The following is a 21,292-nucleotide window of genomic DNA, read 5'->3' on the forward strand; positions in this document are numbered from 1 at the left end:
CATGGTCATCGCCACGCGCAACTTATTGTTGTGCGTGATCATCGTCGCGTGTGACTTAACGCCGTAGGTGGCCACTACCGTGCGCAACTCAACGTCATCTGCTACCATCATAACGGGTAGGGAAACGTCGTGCAAGACCATTGCTGTGAACGGCATGGTCTCAAGCATGGTTATCACTGTGCGCAGCCTAGAGACGCATGAAGGCAACGTTGCATGCGACTTAATATTGCGCATGCCCACGAGGGACCCCGGTTCCCACTGCATCCAATTCCCGGGAGGCATTAACTCTCATGCCTCTTTGATTTCCCCAACCCTTTCTCCTCGCCGACAATCCACCTTCTCACGACCTTTCATGTTCCCGCAACCTTTTGGGTTCTCAGCGATGCTTCCTCTTCTCGTTGGGAATTCACTTCTGTTCACCCTTCCCCACCTTCTACTTGTTACCGGAGTTGGCAAAAAAACACCAGAATTCCTTTGGAAGCTTCCCTGAGACGCTGCGGGTTTCCCTTCTCCGTTCTTCACACCCCGCAACTCACTAGAATTTCATTATTCTTTCGGTGGGCCCACTGTTACTCCTCCTTTTTCGATAACTAGAGGACCGTCTGAGCCCCCTGACCCTTTTGAAAATTGGCCACAATCGTGGAGCTACTGGAAGAGTACTAGAAATTTGGCAGTATACCACTGCAACCCTTGCGATTTCACACAAAGTCTGCCAAGAAGTCCCTACGCATGCTAGAAATAGCTTCAATGCCTGCCGTTCCTCACCTGAAAGGTCTCGATGAAATCTCTTAGAAGCCCTCTTCCCTACTCAGAAAGGCTTGACACTCTCCGAAAATACTCGCAAGCACGTTACAAAGGCCATAACTTGCTCAAGCTCTCCAGAAAGCTCTTAAAGGCCTGGGTACTACAGATTTTGTCAAGGAAAACTCTAGCCAGGAAACTTTTGACGAAAGCTCATGTTCTTTCTCTCTCTCTCTAAAAACAAAATCTCTTCAACTGTGTTACCCTTTAGTAAAATCGTGAAATGGGGTTTTTTCCCCGGTTTTTATACTCAGCACTGTTGCAAACTGCCCCTCACAAAATTTAAATGACGATCCAGTCCCCAGCTGCTGACGGCGACAAGACCAAGTTGGCGTGCGTCAAGCTCGAGACCTGAAATGACTATCGTTGCACTCTTCGCCTAGAGGTTATTGCCGCATGCCTCGTCAAGGAGCTATCATCGTGCGCCTCGACAAGGAGATATCGTTGCACGCCGCGTCAAGGAGCTATCACCGTGCGCCTCTGCAAGGAGTTATCGCTGCACGCCTCGGCAAGGAGCTATTGTTGCATGCCTCATCAAGGCGCTATCGCCGCATGCTTTGTCATGGATTTAACGTCGCGTGCCTCACCAAGTGGTTAACGCCCTGTGCTTCACTCATGGTCTAGTGCAGCATGTGCCATCTAAGACTTAGTGTCATGCCCATGCCATGGTACTCCCATCCGGACCATCATCCGACCTCCTTAGGAAGTTCATTCCCTGCACCACAGTTTTACTCCTCAGGGAGTCGAGTCCCCAATAACCACTCTACTCCCTCTAGAGTCACATTCTCCCCACACAATAGTCCTAGATTCATGACCTTAAATTGCATAGCCTTGGTCTGTGCTGCATGACCTTAAACTGCATAGCCTTGATCTGTGCTGCATGACCTTAAACTTCATAGCCTTAGTCCTAGCTACATGAGCTTAAACTGCATAGCCTTGGATTGTGCTGCATGACCTTAAACTGCATAGCCTTGGTCCATGCTGCATGACCTTAAACTGCATAGCCTTGGTCCATGCTGCATGATCTTAAACTGCATAGCTTTGGTCTGTGCTGCATGATCTTAAAGTGCATAGCGTTGCTCTGTGCTGCATGACCTTAAACTGCATAGCCTTGGTCTATGCTGCACGATCTTAAACTACATAGCCTTGGTCCTGCTACATGACCTTAAACTGCATAGAGTTGGTTCGTGCTGCATGACCTTAAACTGCATAGCATTGGTCCGTACTGCATGACCTCAAACTGCATAGCCATGGTCCAAACTTTATGTCCCTAAACTATAGCGGAGGTCTAGTTGCTCGACCTTAAACTGCATGGTCCTCGTTGCACGACTCTAAACTGCACGACCATGGTTTAGCTGTATGACCTTAAACTATAGTGCACGTCCTAGTCGCATGATGTTAAAAGGCTTAGCACCATGGTCGAAACTACATGACCTTAAACAGTAGCGAAGGTCTAGTTGCATGACCTTTGTCACGACCTCTCCCCTGACCACCGTACCTTATGCAGCAATGGTCGATCAAACGTGGATTTGTGATTCAATATAATGTTTGTCACTCAAGTGGGAATGGACTCAACATCTTTATATTCAGAAATCGAGCAAACCATGGAAGAGAACTAAAGCAACAAACTTAACTAGCAGAAGGGTAATGAAAGATTACATACACCAACATCCATAATATAGAAATCTTCAAAGATATTACATTCAGTTCAGGGCATCAAGGCCCGATGTTACACATATCAACATAGAGTAAAAACCAAGGCGAAACAGCTTAGACATAGACAAGGTCCAACCACATTCTTCAAGAAGACTAGCTTCGTACTTTGGCCGTAAAACACGAACTCCTAGGCTTGCACCTGTCGCTATCAATCTACAAGGAGAGGGAAAAATAATAATGGGATGCGCTATATAGCCCAATAAGTAGGTCTAGTGTTATGTATCTATAACGATTCTATCCATGTGTGATAACAGTTTAGTTCATTAATGTATAGAGTCATAGTTTGGCATATTTGAATATCAGGTCAAGATAGCAAGTATGAATATTTCATTTAAACGGCAGTCATCACTAAATCAGTGCGATCAGAGCATTCAATTAGTGAAATCATAAATCAATCCATCATTATAATGCTAAACATTCCTTATATAGAAATTCAATTATTACTCACGCACTCCTTAAATCACCTAGTCCCGCAGTAGAGGCCCTATCCATCAAGCTAAGCCAATCCCATTGCTTAGGACCTCTACCATCTTACAGGAGGGAGGATAATGACAAGTGGGTTAATCCACTTAGTAATACCCTCAACACACGCACATGGTCCTCAGCACGCATTGGGGGTTCGATAGGCCCTTATCTTGCAAGGCATCAATCATTTCATTTCACAAATCTAGGGTACGACCCTCTATCCTCTCCCTTAACGCGTTCCTATCATTATTCAGGTTAGGGGATATACTGACATCTCTTTCTATACTACCGATAAGTGTCTCATCACATAACAAGCATTATCATAGCAGTATCCACTACCAGTGAGTGTCCCACCACGTAGTGGTCAATATCAACATAAGCATTGCCCGTTTATCACAGTATTGCAAACATAAAAATTTGATCTAATACACAGTTCTTTACAAGAGCAGTGATTTGAAGGAATTTGGGTGTCATTTGATGGGTCAATAGCTCAGTACAAAGTGAGCATCAGTTGCTGGAAATCTTCCCTGCAACAGTGCGCAACAACATAGTCGCGCATTTCTGGTCATAATTCAAAATCTGTGGGGAATTTCAAAAACTTCAAAACATGCAACCTTGAGTACATTCATAGACCTTTCCAATGGCAATAATTTCGAGGTTTTTGGAAATTGTTAACTAGGCGTTGGAATTTACAACGACTGTACAAACATGTCTCGGTATCTTAAGCTATATCTTCTAATATGTACGGGATCTTATCACGCCATAAAAAGAAAACTTGAAGTAGACATACATGCTTTATATTTGACACTGATTGAGACCAATTTGGACACCATTTGGTCATTGAACATATAGATGCAAAAACATTCACAGTTCTGGAAATTCATATTGTCAAAGTTAAAGCGCACTTAATATTTTATGTTAGCAAGCCTCACAATGAGCAATTTCAGGAGCTGCATGAATAACAAAATCATCCATGCATGGTTAAAGTAGTCATGGCATTTAGAAGCATAACTCTAAAGTTTCAAACCTCATGTCACCCATTCATACTTCACGTTTTCCTTTATATCATTTAATCCATTTCAATATTTTTACAACAGTCATGGATGCATAAAAACTAGACCCACTTACCTTGACTCTCATGGTGTCTTCAATCTCCTTCAACAGCTTACTTTGGCTTTCCCACACCTTCACCCATTGGCGGTCTTCAAGGGGTGACAGCGAGCTCCAAAGTTGATAAAATGGGGAAGACGGCGTTACACAGGGAAGGAAAAGGGTTTTAAAAGGAGGGGGTGGTTGGAAAGAACTGTGGCTAACGCCATCACTCATGGATCAGACACGTACGAAGCGACGCTGACATGTACGGAGGCTGTACATTTGACCAAGACACTCTCGGCATTGCTCTTTCTTGCTTCTCTTTTCCAGAGGGCGTTGGGTCATAGCCGGCGCTAGGCCTTGCATTCACAGACGGTGATGGCTTCTCTTACACAGCCGGCATTGTGTCTTCCTCTTTCTCACCCGGCGCTGCGTCTTCCTCTTACTCAACCGACATTGCAATTTCAAACACTCAACCGGCACTGTGCTTTCAAACACGTAGCCAGCGCTGCACTTTCAAACACCCAGCCGCGGCTGGTCTTTCAAACATCTAGTCGGCGCTGCACTTTCAAACACCCAGTCGGCGCTGCGCTTTCAAACATCCAGCCAGTGCTGCACTTTCAAACACCCAGCTGGCACTGCGATTTCAAGCACTCAGCTGTAGCTGCACTTTCAAACACCCAGTTGGAGCTGCGCTTTCAATCACCCAGTCGGCGCTGTGTTTTCCTCTTACTCTGCTCCTTTGTTACTGATGGCATTAAGCTCCTACGCGCAACAATGCCTTAGACGACAATACACCCGTGGATGATATGCTTGCGGCAATACTCCATACGCCTTTCGCTCGTGGCGATAATCCATACGCCTTCGCGCTCGACATTACATCTCTCTTCTCACGTGGTAGTACTGGATTGGGAGAAAATTGTGGCCCTTACAACCTTAAACTGCATGGTCCTAGCTGCATGAATTTAAAGTGCATAGCCATAGTCCAAGCTACAAGACCTTAAAAGTGTAATGCATGTCCCTGTAGCAAGACAATAAACGACACGACAAATAGTCCATACACATGACTCTAAACTGTGAAATGGGCGCACCTTTTTACCAGGTGTATTCCGTCAACATCCCTAGTGAATTTAGGCATATTCTATCAACATCCCCAGTGAAGTTAGGTGTAGCAAAAAGAAAAAAAGGGTCACCTTACCTTGATGGGTCTCTTTCACACCAACATCTTCAATAGAAGTCACATCCGTGCCACAACCCATTATCTCCACAAGATCATTCTTATATTTTCAACCCCCAGTGGGGTTGCATCTGCACTCTGGCCTGTCATCCTCAGCAGAGTTACATCCATACCATTACTCACCATCCCCGGGGAGGCCCACTTGCCGTCCTAATCCCCAGTGGAGTTCACTTCTGTTTGCCCGTCCTCGCAGGGCCATCATCTTCATCTAAAGATTTCTGCTTGTTTATAGCCTTAACTATGTTTATCCCTAGGGAGTCAGATTGTTATCCATGTACCTATCCTCGATGTTGCTTCACCTACATGGCAATCCACACAATAGTCCTAGCTGCATGACTTTAAACTGCATAGCCACAGTCCACACTATATGACCTTAAACGGTAGCGGAGTTCTAATTGCATGACCTTAAACTGCATGGTCCTAGTTGCATGACTTTATACTGCAAAACCACGGTCCAAGTTATATGACCTTAAACCATAGTGCACGTCCTGGCCGCATGACATTAAACTGCTTTGCCCAGGTCCTAGAGGCAGGACCTTAAACATGCCCTCACATATGAGCACACCCCCTTTACATGCATCTTCACGCACGCCTTTCCTAACCAACCCATCTATGTGCATACACCACCTTCAGCGCTTCGCCAGTAAACCCATTCACTTCACAACCACTATTCATCATTCCTCAGTGAGTCTCACCCATGTTCACAAAATGGCGAACCATCGTGCCATCTATACTCATCATCAGCTAGTGGGTCACCATTTTTCACTCACCATTCGTACATCATCCATCTTTCATAGGTAGCCTCATGTCATCTCCCCAAGGTGAGTCAAAACCACTATCATACTCACTCCATGGTCACTGCAGACTGCCATCCATCTCCACTACGATCCAGCTGTATGACCCTAAACCATAGTGCACGTCCTAGCCGCATGATGTTAAAAGGCTTCACACAAGTCTCGAAGGCATGACCCTAAACACGCCTGCACAAAAACAATGGGCATCGTGTACACTTGGACAAGGGAACGCCACGAGTAAAATGATAGATGGACATGGTTACGAGACCATGAATAAAATATTTCTATGAAACAAAAACCCAGGCACAGTGAAAACCCCAAAAGGGTACCGTGAGCAAACAAGGATGAAAAGGGTGGACATGGCTGCAAGGTCATGGGTAAAAGAGCCCAAAAATAAAGGAAGTTGGTGAAACCATCTTTACAGCTCCACTTCCCCTGTTCACGTGAAAACCCGCAAATGGTGCTTGGAATAACAAAAGCAGGTTGGCGCAGCACCACAGTCTCAGGCGGCACCCAATTTCCAAAACAAGCATAATTTTGGCTAATGAGGTCTACACAAAATCCTCAACTACCAGCATCCAATCACAACGTAAAATGACACATCCGAGAGTGAGAGCCTCATAAGATCTCCCACAATTCACCTCCAAAAACAACAAGAGTCCTTGAGGGTGAGGGTTAGGATGATGACCAAAAGATCCCTCCAAAATGTTAACGAAGGCAAGAAATTGACAATGTCAGGATCTAATCTGCCGGAGACTTTAGGGTTATTCCTTGCCATGAGGTCGCCTCGCTAAAAACCTTCTTTATTCGACAGGCCCAGATCTTCCAGACAGGTCAGAAGCCGTCGACGGGACCCAGTAGGATGGGACCCACGAGGCTGCCTCACCAAAATTCCCCCTAGCGATAGGCCCAGATCTTCGGGACAGGTCAGAAGCCCCCAACTAGACCCCGCTGGATGAGACCTACAGAGATGCTCGGATCATCAAAAGAAAACCTGGTGTAACAACCAATAATGCTGACTAGAGCTTCGTAGTACTTGGCTGCTAGATAGGCCCGATTCTGACCAATGAGGTCCCTACAAAATCCTCAAGCTGTCAGAATCGCAAATAGTCCCTTGAGGGTGAGGACTTCTATAGATCCCTCAAAAGTCTCTTCTCCCCCTAAGTCTCCATGGATGGACTTGTACATTGCATTCAAATGTATGAGAATCCCAGTTACAGCATTGTATGGATCTCTTCGACGTTCACATAGACTTGTGGCTAGCAGAGGGAAATTTCCCAAATGATTGTACTTATCACTTCTCTGAAGCATAAAATTCAATGGGGCATGCTCTTGGAAGTCATTTTTCATCAATATAGGTCCCCGGTCAATAAATCCTAACATACAGTGGAAATTTTGACAGTCTCAGAATGCCCCCAGAACTGGACAAGATCTTCATGAGGACTCTTGAGAGTCTCTTACCAAGTTTCTTCGCATTCCGACCTGCCTAAGGCAATGCAAACTGATAAACAGTTTCGAAAGAATAAGCCTCTAACACCTTGAAGCATATCTTATAACTAGAACTATGTTTTCGATGAGTCAAATTGTTGTGGAACCACCGCCATTGGATCCGGCATGGTTGAAACCCCCAAGGGTCAAATTTCAGCTTAAATGGACATTTCAGGAAGATGTTATTGGCAAAAGAGTGAAACAGGATGAGTCGCACGCTATTCCTGTGCGGCCACCTTGCAATCGAACTCCATTAAAGGGATAGTCAAGAACAGTGACTTACGACACTTATATCTCCCTCATTTGAGATCAGATCACGCTCAAACTTGATGGAACGTGTTCGTGTCATTGAGACAGCATTATGCTATGTGGCACACCCCTCGAGGATGCTCGAGTACGAAGACAAGCTAAAGAGAAGTTGCAGATCCGTGATAAAGTTGAAGGAAAATCAACACTGTCGCACCTCACTCAAGAGGCCAAATCACGTCACTCGTGAACCTGACCGATGCGAAACCATTTCAATCGCATGCATAAGGTCTAAGGTTATCTCTAGTCTGAACCTCGTACATGATGAATGGTCAAATTTCGTACACAAATCTGATGAAGTGACTGCATATTCTTGAGTCAAAATTCCAGATTTCAACCAAAACTCTGAAGTTGCGAAATTTTTGTCCGGACACGAAATCAAGCTGCATTTATTGCCACCCGAACGTGACGGCAAGCTCAGTGTGATTCAGCAAAGAAATCACAAAAAGGAACGAGTTCATCCAAATTTCAAGACGCATGATCGTGCCCTAAAAACACAATCCATGGCTCAAAGTTGGTATCAAATCGATCGCGATGCCGAGGCCTATAAGAAAACAATCCTCTTTCATTCAAATGGGCATCAGATCAACCCTGGATCATCCATGAAAAATCACGCACGTTCTAGGGCTGCACAGGGACTGTTTTGGAATTCTATAAATTGTTAGGACGGGGCAAATATATCATATTGCACCCTATTTTTTAATTTTTTTAATTCAGTTAAATCTTAATTTTCAGTAATTAGGATTAATTTTGATCAATCCACTCATGTTTGGGCAGAATTCTATATATACCACGTACTAACATTGTACACAAATCCTTCATTCATTCACAAAGGAGAAATTTTCATAATAAAATTCCTCTTTCTCCTCATTGTTGGGTCACGTTTGGAGAGAAAGAGAAAGAGGAGAGAAACTTTTGGATCGGTACCCCTATGCTTAAGGTAAATTTTCTCTCTTTTTTTTTTCTTTTTTTTCTTCTTCTTCTTCATCTGAGCTTCTCTCAGAGGCCATGCACGGTAGTGGCAGTGCCGTGAATGGCTCTTTCCTTCTTCCCTTCCTATGGTTTTACAAGTCGCACATGGTGATGGCGGCGTCATGTGGGAGCTCTTTTCTTCTTCCTTTTCGTTCAGCTCTATCTCTCAGCGTGGTTTGCAGATGGTGCTGCTCATCGTCATCCGCAAATGTGTTCTTGACGCCTCAATGAGGAGCACAGATGGCGAAGCCCATTGCCACCCGCAGGGATCACATCATATTGCACGCTTATCACATACGGTGATGCCTATCGTCGCCCGCAAAGGGTCATGACAATACTTATCGCAGTGTGCGAGCTCCACTCTTACACGCTTTGTCTATCACAGACAGCGATGCCTATCGCGTCAATGAGCTCCCTTCGCTAGCTCAGTGTCTATCGCCGTCCGAGAGCTTTCTTTGTGCTCTCGGTGCCTATCGCTGTCCATAAGCTTTCTTCATGCGCTCAGTGCCTATCGCCATCGGCGATCTTCCTCCGTGCACTCGGTGCCTATCGCCGTGTCTATGGTCCTCTCTGCGACATGTTTCACCGCGTGCCTCAGATAGAACTATCACCATGTGCTTCACAAATGGCTATCGCCGCGTGCTTCACAAGAGGCTATCGCCGCCCATGCAGGGATGTGTTGCCTTCTTGTCCTAACAACGGTGATGCCTAGTGCCACTCGTAGTTCAATGTTCACCCTCTAGGCATGAGCAGTAGTGTCTAGCGCTGTCCAAGGACCATGACACTACTACTTCAAGGTTGTGGGTGTCACAGTAGTGTCTAGCACCATCTAAGGACCGTGACACTACTACTTCAAGGTTGTGGGTGGTGACACTTAGCACCATCAAGACATTCTTCCCTCGCTGTCTCGAGCATTCTCTTCATTCCCTCCCCTTCTTACTTGACTGAGGGTAGACTCAGTCTAGCGTTGCCATAATAGTTTGGCTGTCGAGCAGTATTGCTACAGTACTGGTCTTGAGTACCATGCCCATCTTGCTACCACACCAGATTAGGACAGTCATGTCGACCTTAGTTTCGAGTAGTATTACCGTCGTGGCAGTGTGAGTTACAGTGCCCTTCTTGCTACCACTGCGAGTCGGTCATTGCATTGGTCTAGCTATCATGCTAGTCTCGTCCCCTTGTTGAGTCCCCTCTTCTTTTCATCACCCTAACTTCCCACCTTCACATCCATATGAAGGTGCATGGCCCTAAGACAAGGGTGGGTCCTTCGGCCCACTTGTCTTGCAAATTAACCATAATAGTGTTGTGCAGAAAACAAGGAGATTGCAGGTCAAGGGAGGCCATTCCGAACCAGCTAAAGTAGGTGGGGGGCTTTCCGTCGTGATCTAAGAGGGCACCTACGTGAGTCAGCCCGAGTAAGTCACAGACCCAGGTGAGGGTGGTCCTAACCTCACATCCAAAATTCCTCTCCCACTAGTTGGACACCTACCCTTGTTCTATGAACGAGGTTCTCGAGAGAGTGATCTCAGGTCCCGGGTCTTTCGAACCCGAGACACTTGTCATCTGATCACCTAGATCCAGGGAGGCGAGATCGAGGAACCTAACCAGGCTCTTCATCTTCTGCCTCTTCGAAATTATCTGTTGCTCCTCCTGAGTCACCCTCTGCTCTTTTTGAGTCACCTTCTACCACTCTTGAGCTATTTTTGTCCTCTTCAAAGATTGAGGTGGAGGACTCTGGCTCTGCTAGGCCTAGCATCATTGCTTCTGAGAAAGAGGGGACACCTGAATTTGGGGTGGTGCCCGATATTCCCCGATCGACTGCTGAGTCAACTCTGGCTCCAATGGAGATAGACGAGGCTAAAAATGAAGGCGCTAGAGTTGCTGCTCCAAGGGAGGAACTTGGAATGGATAGGACCTCTGACGCTTAGGAGATTGTTGTTCCAACCAAAGCAGAGGTTATAGTTGAAGAAATGCATGAGTGTCGGGAAGCCACTACCCCAAGTGATGGAACAGACCCAAGCCTTTCTTAGAGTTCAAAGACTAGGGCCTCAGAAAGCGTAGGTCAGGAAGATGAGGGAGTTGAGCTTTTTGTGGCAGGAGTTCTGGTTGTAGAAGATGAAGGCCAGGTAGAAGACGTCGTAGCTGAAGTGGTGGTCATAGAAGATGAAGACTAAAGGGAGAAGGTGAGCTCTGAACCTGCGAAGGCCGAGGTGGCAAATCCAGCAGGTGAAGGTCAAAGTGGGGGAATTGACCTTGTTGAGGTTGTTCTAGAGACCGAAGGGCAGAGATAAGAAGTTGGCCTTGAAAGGGTTGCGGCTACTTTGGCGCATATTGAGACTGCTCCAGAAAACGAGAGGCAAGGAGAAGAGGTGGGTCTTGAAGGGACTAAGCCTGCGAATGATGAGACTGAAGGGCTAGGTGAGGAGATTATTACCGTGTTGGCCGAGCAGCTTGAGACTAGAACCCATTCTGGCTCTGCAAATGATGAAACTTTTGGCCTTACAATTGCTCAAGAAGGGCTAATGACCGGCATGTCTATCATCCCTTCGAGCCCCGCAGTTAAGACTGATGCTCCTTCTATTGCAGCAGCCCCAGCAGCATTTCCTAGGCTTAGTTTCAGTGGGATGTCCGACATATTCATGGATATTCTTCATCTGGGCATGCAGAGATTGAAGGATCTGTCTCTTACTGAACTTGGTAGTGCAATCCAGAAGTTAAGGCAGATCGCCCTTCGAGGGGGTGCACCAGAGGTCCTCCCATATTTTGATGGTGCTATGAACAAGCTAGAAGGGTGGAGAATAAGGGCCTTGCAAGAGGAAATGATCGCACAATGGCTAGAGAGTTCGCAATTACCGCCTTTGGAGTCCTCACACATACACCATTGCGAATTGGTAGAAGCTCAATTGAAGGAAAAGGACGCTACGGTCACCCAGAGATCCAATCTTGCTGAGAAGGCCATCTCCCACAATAACAAGGTGTTAAGCGGAAATATTAAAGCTGATGCGAGAACTTGGTGAGTTGGAGGAGGAGACTGTGACTCGGGAAGCAAAGGATAAGGTGCTGCCAATAATATTTTGATCATCGAATACTCTTTGGAAGAAGGGACTGCCTTGATGGAGCATGAGGGTGGGATGGTGACAGAGTTGAAGGGACGCATCCAGCAGGCTAAGACATCAGCTACAATGTATAGGGGAAAGATCAATGAAGTGATTGATTGATTTTGACAGTGTCATCTTGTTTTCTTCTCCCTTTCCCATTTTTTGATAAAATTCTCTTTGGTTAGGTGCCTCGATCTCACCCTTCAGATCTAGGTGATCTGTCGGCATGCGTCTCGGGTTTCAGAGGAACTCAAGACTTTGAGATCGCTCTCTCGGGAACCTTGCTCAAGAGTAAAGGCAAGTGGACCAACCGATGAGAGAGGAATTTAAGGCGGGTTCGAGACTTACTCGGGCTGGCTCACGTGGGCGCCCTCTTAGATCATGAAGAAATCCCCCCAGTCATGAAACTGGTTCGGAATCTCCTCCCTTGGCTTGTATTCTCTTATTTCTGCAATCACATGCACATGGAAAATGTTACAAGACAAGTTGCTCAAGGGGACCCCACCTTGCCTTTAGGCGAATGTACACAGGCGTGCACATCCAAAAAGAGGAAGAGAAGAATGAGAGAGTTGATATTGGGATGCGAAGAATTTGATTAGATGGTGAGACCGACAAGTGACTAAACTAGTAAGTAATTGGCCTGACGTGGCAGTAAAATGGGCTCGGTAACTCAAATCGGCGCAGTAGAATTACTACTAGACGACAGTACCAACACTGACTAGCTACGAACAATGGCTAGTCTGTCATGATAGTAACGTTGGTACAGTAACTATGACCAACACAATAACATCACAGCTAGACGACAGGAATACCATTAAGGGCTAGTCTCAACCCTTCTTAATTAAACGAGAGAGTAAAAGAAAGAAGAGAGATTAGAGAGAGAAAGAAAAGAAGATAGAAAAGAAAGGAAATAAGGGGAATTAAAGAAGAAGAAGAGAAGAGAAAAGAAAACGAAACAGAGAGAGAGAGGTGAGACAGAAGGCGATAAGAGAAGAAGAAGATATGAATAGGAAGTAGAGGAAAGAAAAAGAAGAAAGAAGAGCATGAGAGAAGATGAGGGAGAAGAAAGGAAGAAACAAGAGAGAAACAGAGAGGAGTAAGAGAGAGAAGAGAGATACAGATGGCAATGCGATAGGGAGAAGGGATGGCAATGCGATAGGGAGAAGGGAGAAACTCAAACGGCAATGGAACAAAGAGAACGGAGAAACTCAGACGGCAATGGAATAAAGAGAAGGCAGAAACTCAGACGACAATGGAATAAAGAGAAGGCAGAAACTCAGACGATAATGGAACAGAGAGAAGGGAGAAACTCAGGCGGCGTTAAGGTTTCTCCATCTAGGACAGAAGAAAGGAGAAAACTTAAGCAACGCTGAGGTTTCAATGTCTGAGACAGAAGAAATGAGAAAACTCAGGCGGTGCTAGGGTTTCGTCGTCTGAGATAGAAGAAATGAGAAAACTCAGGCGACGCTGAGATTTCTCTGTGTGAGACAAAAGAAATGAGAAAACTCAAGGGGTGCTAAGGTTTCACCGTCTGAGACAGAAGAATTAAGAAAATGCAAGCGGCACTGAGGTTTCACCATATGAGATAGAAGAAATGAGAAAACTCAGGCAGTGTTAAGGTTTCACCGTTTGAGACAGAAGAAATGTGAAAACTCAGGCGGCACTAAGGTTTCGTTGTCTGAGACAGAAGATATGGGAGAGTGAGAGAACAGACAGAGATGGACTTGTGCTGTCTGGGACAGGATAGAGAGAGGGGATTTTAAGAGAGATCCGGCTCGCCATTCAGGCTAGGGCCTGGCCCACTGCATGTGTCTCAAAAACAAAAAAGACATCACACCAAGCAAGAGGTACATCATGGATGGATGGACGAAAGAAAGAAGAACAGAGATGTGATATACCAAAGAAGGAAGATAGAGAAAGAGATAAAGAGGAAAGTGAGGAAGAGAAAGGGAGGACGAGAAAGAAAAAATGAGATAGAGACGAGGTAGAAAAGAGGAGAGAGAAAGAGATAAAGATGAGGAAAGAGGAGAGAGAGAGAGATAGAGGTGAGGAAAGAGGAGAGAGGAAGAGAGGAGGAGAGAGAAAGAGATAGAGATGAGGAAAGAGGAGAGAGAAGATAGAAGAGAGATAGAGATGAGAGGGTAAGAGAGAGGAGACGAGAAAAGAGAAGAGAGAAAGAGGGGAGGAGAGAGAAAACTACCTTATCAAGGGGTATCAGCCCAAAAACTACCTAAAATTGGAGATAATTACAATTTAATTGAATTAAAAGAAATTCTAAAAGTGGATGCAAAAAGACTATTTTGCCCCTACCAAACAATGTGTGGAGTTATAGAACAGTCCCTACTGCTGCCCGAGAACTTGCATGATCTTCCATGATTGATCCGGGGGTTGCTCTGATGCCCATTTGATCGAAAGATAATTGTTTTCTTATAGGGCTTGGCATGACGATCGATTTGATACCAACTTCGAGTCATGGATCGTATTTTTAGGCCACGATCATGTGACTCAAAATTTCGATGAATCTTGAAAACTTCGAATCGATAGTGTGCTCATTTCTTGATGTTTTTCCATGATTTCTTCAATGTAGTGCACTAAGGATGCCGTCACGATCACGTTGCAGCAAACACAACTCGATTTCGTGTCTGAACGAAGATTTCATCATCTTGGGTTTTCTGCTGGAATCTTGAAATCCGACGGTCAAAATTTACTTTAGCTTCGACACCTCCATGTATGAAATTCAACTATTCATCGTACGTGGGGATCGGACCAAAGATGGCCTCGAACCTTGCGCACATAATGCAATTGGTTTCTCGTTGATCGGGTATGCGAGCATCGTGATTTGGCCGCCCGAATGAGGCATGCTGTTGCTAAATTTTCTATAATTTCCTTAGCGGATCAGCAACTTCTCTCTAGTTTTTCTCCCTGCTCGAGCATCGTCACGGGGAGTACCACATATCGTAATGCTAGTCTTGATGAGACGAACATGCTCACAAAATTTGAGCGCGATCCAACATAAAACGAGTGAGATATATGCCCCGAAAGTCACTGCCCGTGACTATGAAAATAGCCACCTTTAATGGTGTTTTGGTGCAAGGTGGCTACATGGGAATAGTGTGCGTCCTACCCCTTTTTGATATTTTACTCATAACTTTGTCTTGAAGTGCCCGATTAACTTAAAACTTGACTCATAAGCGTTTTTTACTATGTCAGATCCAATGGCAGTGGTCCCACAGCTTTTTGACCCACCAAAAATATAGTTCTAGTTATAGAGTCCATTTCAGGGTGCTAGAGGCCGATTTTATCGAAATTATTTCTTTGTGTTCACTGCCTTAAACATGTCTGATTGAGATGAAACTTAGCAGGTAGACTGTTGAAGTGCTTATGAAGATCTTGACTAGTTTTGGGGCAATTCCTAGACTGTTGAAATTTCCACTGTATGTTGACGCTTTATTAACCTGCTTCCTCTTTATTTCGCATCAAGGACCAAGGTGTTGAAATATGTGTTCAAACAATCTTTTTTTTGTTTTTTTTTTTTTCTTCAGTGTGATGCGTGACTCTTCTTTCACATTTTCTTCTCTGCACTCTTCCTCTTGCTCTTGTTCATTGTTTCTGCCCTTCATGGAATAGGATGTGGAGGGATACCCTCCACCTTGCTTTGTTTTATGACACGTCATTGTAGCTTCAATAACTACGAATGGGGGAGTCGTTGCTTCTTCTCCCCTCAATGTTTGATTAAACATGGGCTCATAATTCATTGTTCTCATAATGTGTTGAGCCTGATCACTGTAAATGGTCCAATCAGGAGGGGTTTTGGCTTCTGTTCGAGGTGGATTCACTCCAAGCCCGTCAGAGCTCTTGATCTCAGGCACGAACTCCTTTAGGTGTTTTGAAGCGATACACATAACCCCAATTGATTTTGGAGGCTGTGAACCTCGCTTCTTAACTTTGCTAGAAGATATTGCTCTTGAGGGCAAGAGGGTTGTCCTTTCCTTAACTGCTCTTTTCTAATAGAATTGGGAAAACACAAAACCTTTCGGGGTGGCTGATGCATTAGTTCTGCTTCTAAGAGTGTAATGGGGATATGCAAGACTTTTTGATGGTCCGACGTGTAGGTGACCCTTGGGACCGGGAAATCTATCCCCATGACTTTCTCAGTCTCAAGGGTGACTTCTGGTTCTTCTTCTTACATAAGTATTTTAGAATTGGAAGCAGAATGGGAAGCCTCATCTTCAGGCGAAGATGGAGTTTCCTCTGGGATGGTTGATGGCATACTGGGATGAATGGGAGTTAAGAGGGAGAATTCTTCCCTGTCTTTCTTTCTCTTTAAACATGCTTGCGAGCATTCTCCCATTGTCCTCAATAACTTCATGAGGCGACGGTTCCGCCTTCTTCACAAACTTGTGATCACCTTAATTTGACTTTTGGGGTGACACCGAATCGATGAAGTAATACTTGTCGTTAGTATTGTGGGTCTCGACTACAGGAAACGATCTTCAATCAACATAGACCGTACACTATCTCCCGTCTCGACTATATTTGAAGCATTGATGCAACGTGGATGAAACCACCTCCTGATCATGGAGCCACGGGCAGGCGAGATGATGTTATGAGATGTGTCGGTGTCGATCACATGAAACTGGGTAATCGTTTAATTCATCGATCTTAAGATGAAGGCAGACTGTGTCAGCCAGCTTTGTTGGAAGACATTTTTCAACACCTTGGGTCCCCAGTCCGAAATAAAAAGAGAAGCCGGTCAATAAAGCCTTGACATACAATGGAATCCTTGATAGTCTTAGAATTTCCCCATAACAAGTTAGAATGTTCTTAAGCACTTCAAAAGGTCACTTGCCAAGTTTTATCGCATTCTGACATGTTTAAGGCAGTATAGACAAAGAAACAATCTCGAAAAAATCAACTTCTAGCACCCTGAAACGAACCCCATAACTAAAATTTTACTTTTGGTATGTCAAACAACTGTGAGACTACCGTCAATAGATCCGGCCCAGTCGAAAACCCTTATGAGTCAAGTTTTGGCTCAATCGATTACTCCAGGGTAAAGTTATAGGTAAATACCAAAAATGGATAGGCCACACACTATTCCCGTGTGGCCTCCCTGCACTAAAGTACCATTAAAGGTGATTGTTTTTACAGTATCGGGTAATGATTTTTGGGGGCCATATCTCATTCGTCCCGAGTCGGATCATACTCAAATTTTATGAGCATGTTCGTCTCGTCAAGACAAGCGTTTCTATATGTGGCATGCCCTGTGACTACGCTCAAACAAGGAGAAAAGCTTGAGAGAAGTTTCTGATCAGTTAAGAAATTTACAGGAAAATCAGTAGTGACACACCTCGCTCGAGCTGCCAAATCACAGTGGTTGCAAATCGGATTGACACGACACCAGTTCCATCGTATGCATAAGGTTCAGGGCTACTATTATTCTGAACCTTGTACATGATGAACGGTCAGATTTTACACACGACGACTTCAAAATGACTGCAAATTCCTTTATTAGAATTTCAGATTCCATCCATAACCCAAAAGTTGTGAAACCTTCATCCGGGTACAAAATCAAGCTACGTTTATTACCATACAATCGTGACAGCATGCTTAGTGTAATCTAGTGAAGAAATCATGAAGAAACGTCAAGGAACGAGCATACTATCAATCCAAAGTTTTCAAGATTCGTCCAAATTTCAAGTCGCATGATCGTGGCTTAAAAACAGTCATTTTGCACCCATTTTTCAAGTTGGTATCAAATCAATCGCCATGCCGAGCCCTACAAGAAAATAATCATCTTTCAGTCAAATGGGCACCAGAGAAACCCCGGATCATCAATGAAAGATCACGTACGTTCTAGGGTAGCAGCAGGGACTATTTTGAAATTCCATGTATTGTTGGGCAGGGGCAAAACTGTAATTTTGCACCCATTTTTAAAATTTATTTTAATTCAAAATAATTGTAATTATCATTAATTGAGATATTTTTGAGCATACACCCATGTTTGGGCCCAATTCTATAAATACATGCTAAACCTCATTATAAAAAATAGGGTCCTTCCTATTTGTAAAGGGCAGGCTTAATTCCCCCTCAGACTTTCAATTTGATCAATAAAGTTCATGCTTTTACTTTGAGTTCGTGGGTGCGTCTTAAAGAGAGAGAGAGGAGAGAGAAGAAAAGGGTCGATCCCTTCGATAGGGTAATTTTCTCTCTCCTCCTCTTATCTCTCTCTCTCCTCTTGTCTCTATCTTTTTCTTTTTCTTTTTTTTTTATCTCTATCTTCCTCTCTCTTTTCTTTCTTCTTCTTTTCTCGGCTTTTCTCTCTTCTTCTCTGTGAACACACACGCTTGTGGCAGAGTCGTGCATGTCATCTTCCTCCTTCTCTTTCTCCAACCAGCATGGCAATGGCAGCACTGTGTGTGTCCCGTTCTCTGTCTTTCTTCTTCTTCTCGATCTTTTTCTCTGTTCCTCTATGATTGAATGTGCATGGCTATGGCAGTGTCATGCACGAACCTGCCTCCTATCTACATTTTCTCTATCTCACACACGGTGATCACAATGCTGTGTGCGTTTTCCCCTCTCTCTACCTTTTCTACCTCACACACATGGCGATGGCAATGCCGTGTGTGTTTTCCTCTCTCTCTATCTTCTCTATCTCACAAACACAGTGATGGAAACACCGTGTGTGTTTTCCTCTCTCTACTTCTCTATCTCACACACGGCGATGGCAACATCGTGTGTGTTTTCCTCTCTCTTCTTCTATATTCTCACACACACGGTGATGGCAACACCGTTTTCGTTTTCTTCTCTCTCTTCTTCTCTATCTCACACACATGGCGATGACAACGTCGTGTGCATTTTCTTCTCTCTTCTTCTTCTTCCTCTTCTCCTTCTTTCTTTATTCTCTATCTTCTTTATCCTTCTCTATCTGAACATGCACAGTGATGGCAACACCATGCACAAATATCTTTCTCTACTTTCTTCTTTATCCTTCTCTCTATCTTTCTCTGTCTGAACATATATGGTGATGGCAATGCCATGCACAAATCTCTTTCTCTACTTTCTTCTCTCTGCTTTATCTTTCTCTCTATCTCTCTCTGTTTGAACATGCACGGCGATGAAAACACCGTGCATGAATCTCTCTTTCTGTTTTCTTCTCTCTGACACCCACGGTGCTGACAGTGTCGTGCGTACCTCTTACGTCTTTCCTTATTCTTCTTCTCTCTTTCCTAATTTCTTTCTCGCTCTTTCCTTCTTTCTCCTTCTGCTCTTTCTCAATTTCTCTCCTCACTTTCCTTTGCTCTCTCTTCTTTCCTTTCTTCCCTCTACTTTCCATTGCTCTTTCTCTTCCCTAAAAATCCTCTTTCCTCCTCCCCGTCTTTCTTGCCTTCATTTTGATTTGTTTTCTCTCTCCCCTCCAGTCTTGCACGGCGATGCTCATTGTCGGGAATGATGTTCTCAACCTTTCTTTATCTTTTGAAATATGCACAGAGAGCAGGGCCTTAACCCGAGTGGCCGGCCGGGCCTCTATGCAAACTTTCCCTCTCCCATGTGGTGCACGGCGAAGCTCATCGCTGCCCATGACACTCATTTCTCATTCTTGTCTCTCTGTCATGGACAGCGATAGTTCATCGCTGTGCATGTTCTTTTTCTCTCATCTTCCCTCTATCATGCATGGTGGAAGTCCATCGTTGTCCATGTTCCGTATCTCTCCTTTTTTCTCTGTCATGGATGACGGCAGTCGATCGCCGTCCATGCTTTTCTCTCTCTTCTTTTTTCTCTTCTTTCTCTCTTCTCTCTCTTCTCTCTCTTCCTGGGGATAAAACAGTTAAGGCCGTACACAAGCAGAGGGCTCAAATGGAAATGGTGACCTGATGAAGGATGGCCAACAGAGCTTTGTGCGAAACAGATCCATCAAGAATTGAAGAGGTAAGACACACTCCACTAGGGATAATAGGCTACAGTATGGGTGCAACTCCTTTGGGGATGAGGGATAGCTCCTGACTTCATTAGGGATGATGGGTCATAGTTTGGGTGCTGAGGATGGCATGTCACGGCCTGGGTGCAACCTCACTAAGGATAAGTGGTAGGACGCATAAGACTTCAACCTGGAGTAAGTAACAATAGGCTACTTGAAATAGTGGCTTCTTGCGAGTGTTCAACTAGCTTTGAGTTTTCGAAAACACAAATCGGTGTTGGGTTGTTTGGAAGATACTCGAAGCTAAGTCAACCGACGCTAGGTTGTTTGGAAGGTACCTGACGCTAAGTCAATCAGCTACTAGGGTTGTTTGGAAGTTACCCGAGGCTAAGTCAACAGGCGCTAGGGTTGGGTCGATGGGAGTTACCTGGGGCCTTGAGCCCAAGCCCGACCCGACTCATCGTCGCTTGCCTTCCCTTAGGCGCGACTGGAATTCCCAATTTGTGGGGGGCATTCGTGGGTAGTGCAAGTTATATAAGGGGGGTAAAATCCCATTTTCCCTCCTTTTTCACCAAGGGTAAAAAAAGCCTTAAGCACAAGTTTTCTTTAAGCGTGAGGAGAGAGTGATCAGTTGAAGTTCTGGCAAGCAGTAGCACTCTGGCAAAGGTGTTGCATAGGAGGTTCTCGGCCAACAGTGGGATTCCAAGCGATTTTGTAGGGAAGAACTTCGGTGTGCAGATTTTGCTTAGAATTTGGTGAAGTTGAAGGGAAAGGAGAGTTCTTTGAGGAGTTTTTCGATAAACAGAAGAGATTTCGACGTTAGCCTTTTTTGGCAGAAGAGGAAGGAAGTGAACCCGTGAGCATTTCTGCTCATCTTAGGAGTTTTTCGGGGATTTTTAAGAAGTTTCCTGAGGATTGTCGCCACTTTTCGACACTGTTAATGGTGTTGCAGAGGTTTTAAGGAACATAAAGAAGTTTGCGGAATTTTTTGGTGAGCTACTAGTGCAGTTCAGGCCAAAAACATAGGCAGGAAAGTTTTTCAACAGCTTTCCAGCCATATAGGAGAAGTTTCGGCTGGAAACGAACAGTCATGAGAGGTGGACTGTCGTGGAAGGTGTACGGTCGGTGGAGGTGAACTGTTGTGGACGTGAACCGTCGCAGGGGAGGCGTACAGGACATGGTGACGGTTGTTAGTCACTCGTGTGTGAGACAACGCCGAAGGACTGGAGACGGTTGTCAGTCGGCGCAGCTAAGTTCGAGGTGTCACGACTGAGATTCGGGGTACGTGCGAGAGATTCGATCACAGTCGGCACTGGCCTTGGACAACCTCAACCGGCGCTGGGTATTGGCAATCTCAACTGGCGCTGAGTATTGGCAATCTCAACTGGCACTGAGTGCTGAAAGA

General features: G+C 44.9%; 1 long non-coding RNA gene across 1 annotated transcript in view; it reads right to left on the bottom strand.

Annotated features, from left to right (window-relative positions):
• Nucleotides 1–2,459: 2,459 nt before the first annotated feature.
• Nucleotides 2,460–21,292, bottom strand: part of LOC110008382 (uncharacterized) — a 62,317-nt gene continuing 43,484 nt past the window's right edge. Inside the window, exon 3 of the long non-coding RNA XR_016053521.1 lies at nucleotides 2,460–2,670. This is a non-coding gene — a long non-coding RNA (uncharacterized LOC110008382). The remainder of the gene's footprint in view (nucleotides 2,671–21,292) is intronic.

Source organism: Amborella trichopoda, chromosome 4 (assembly GCF_054954075.1).
Source record: "Amborella trichopoda isolate Santa Cruz 75 chromosome 4, AtrichopodaSantaCruz75HAP2 v2.0, whole genome shotgun sequence".
In the NCBI taxonomy this organism is placed as follows: domain Eukaryota; kingdom Viridiplantae; phylum Streptophyta; class Magnoliopsida; order Amborellales; family Amborellaceae; genus Amborella; species Amborella trichopoda.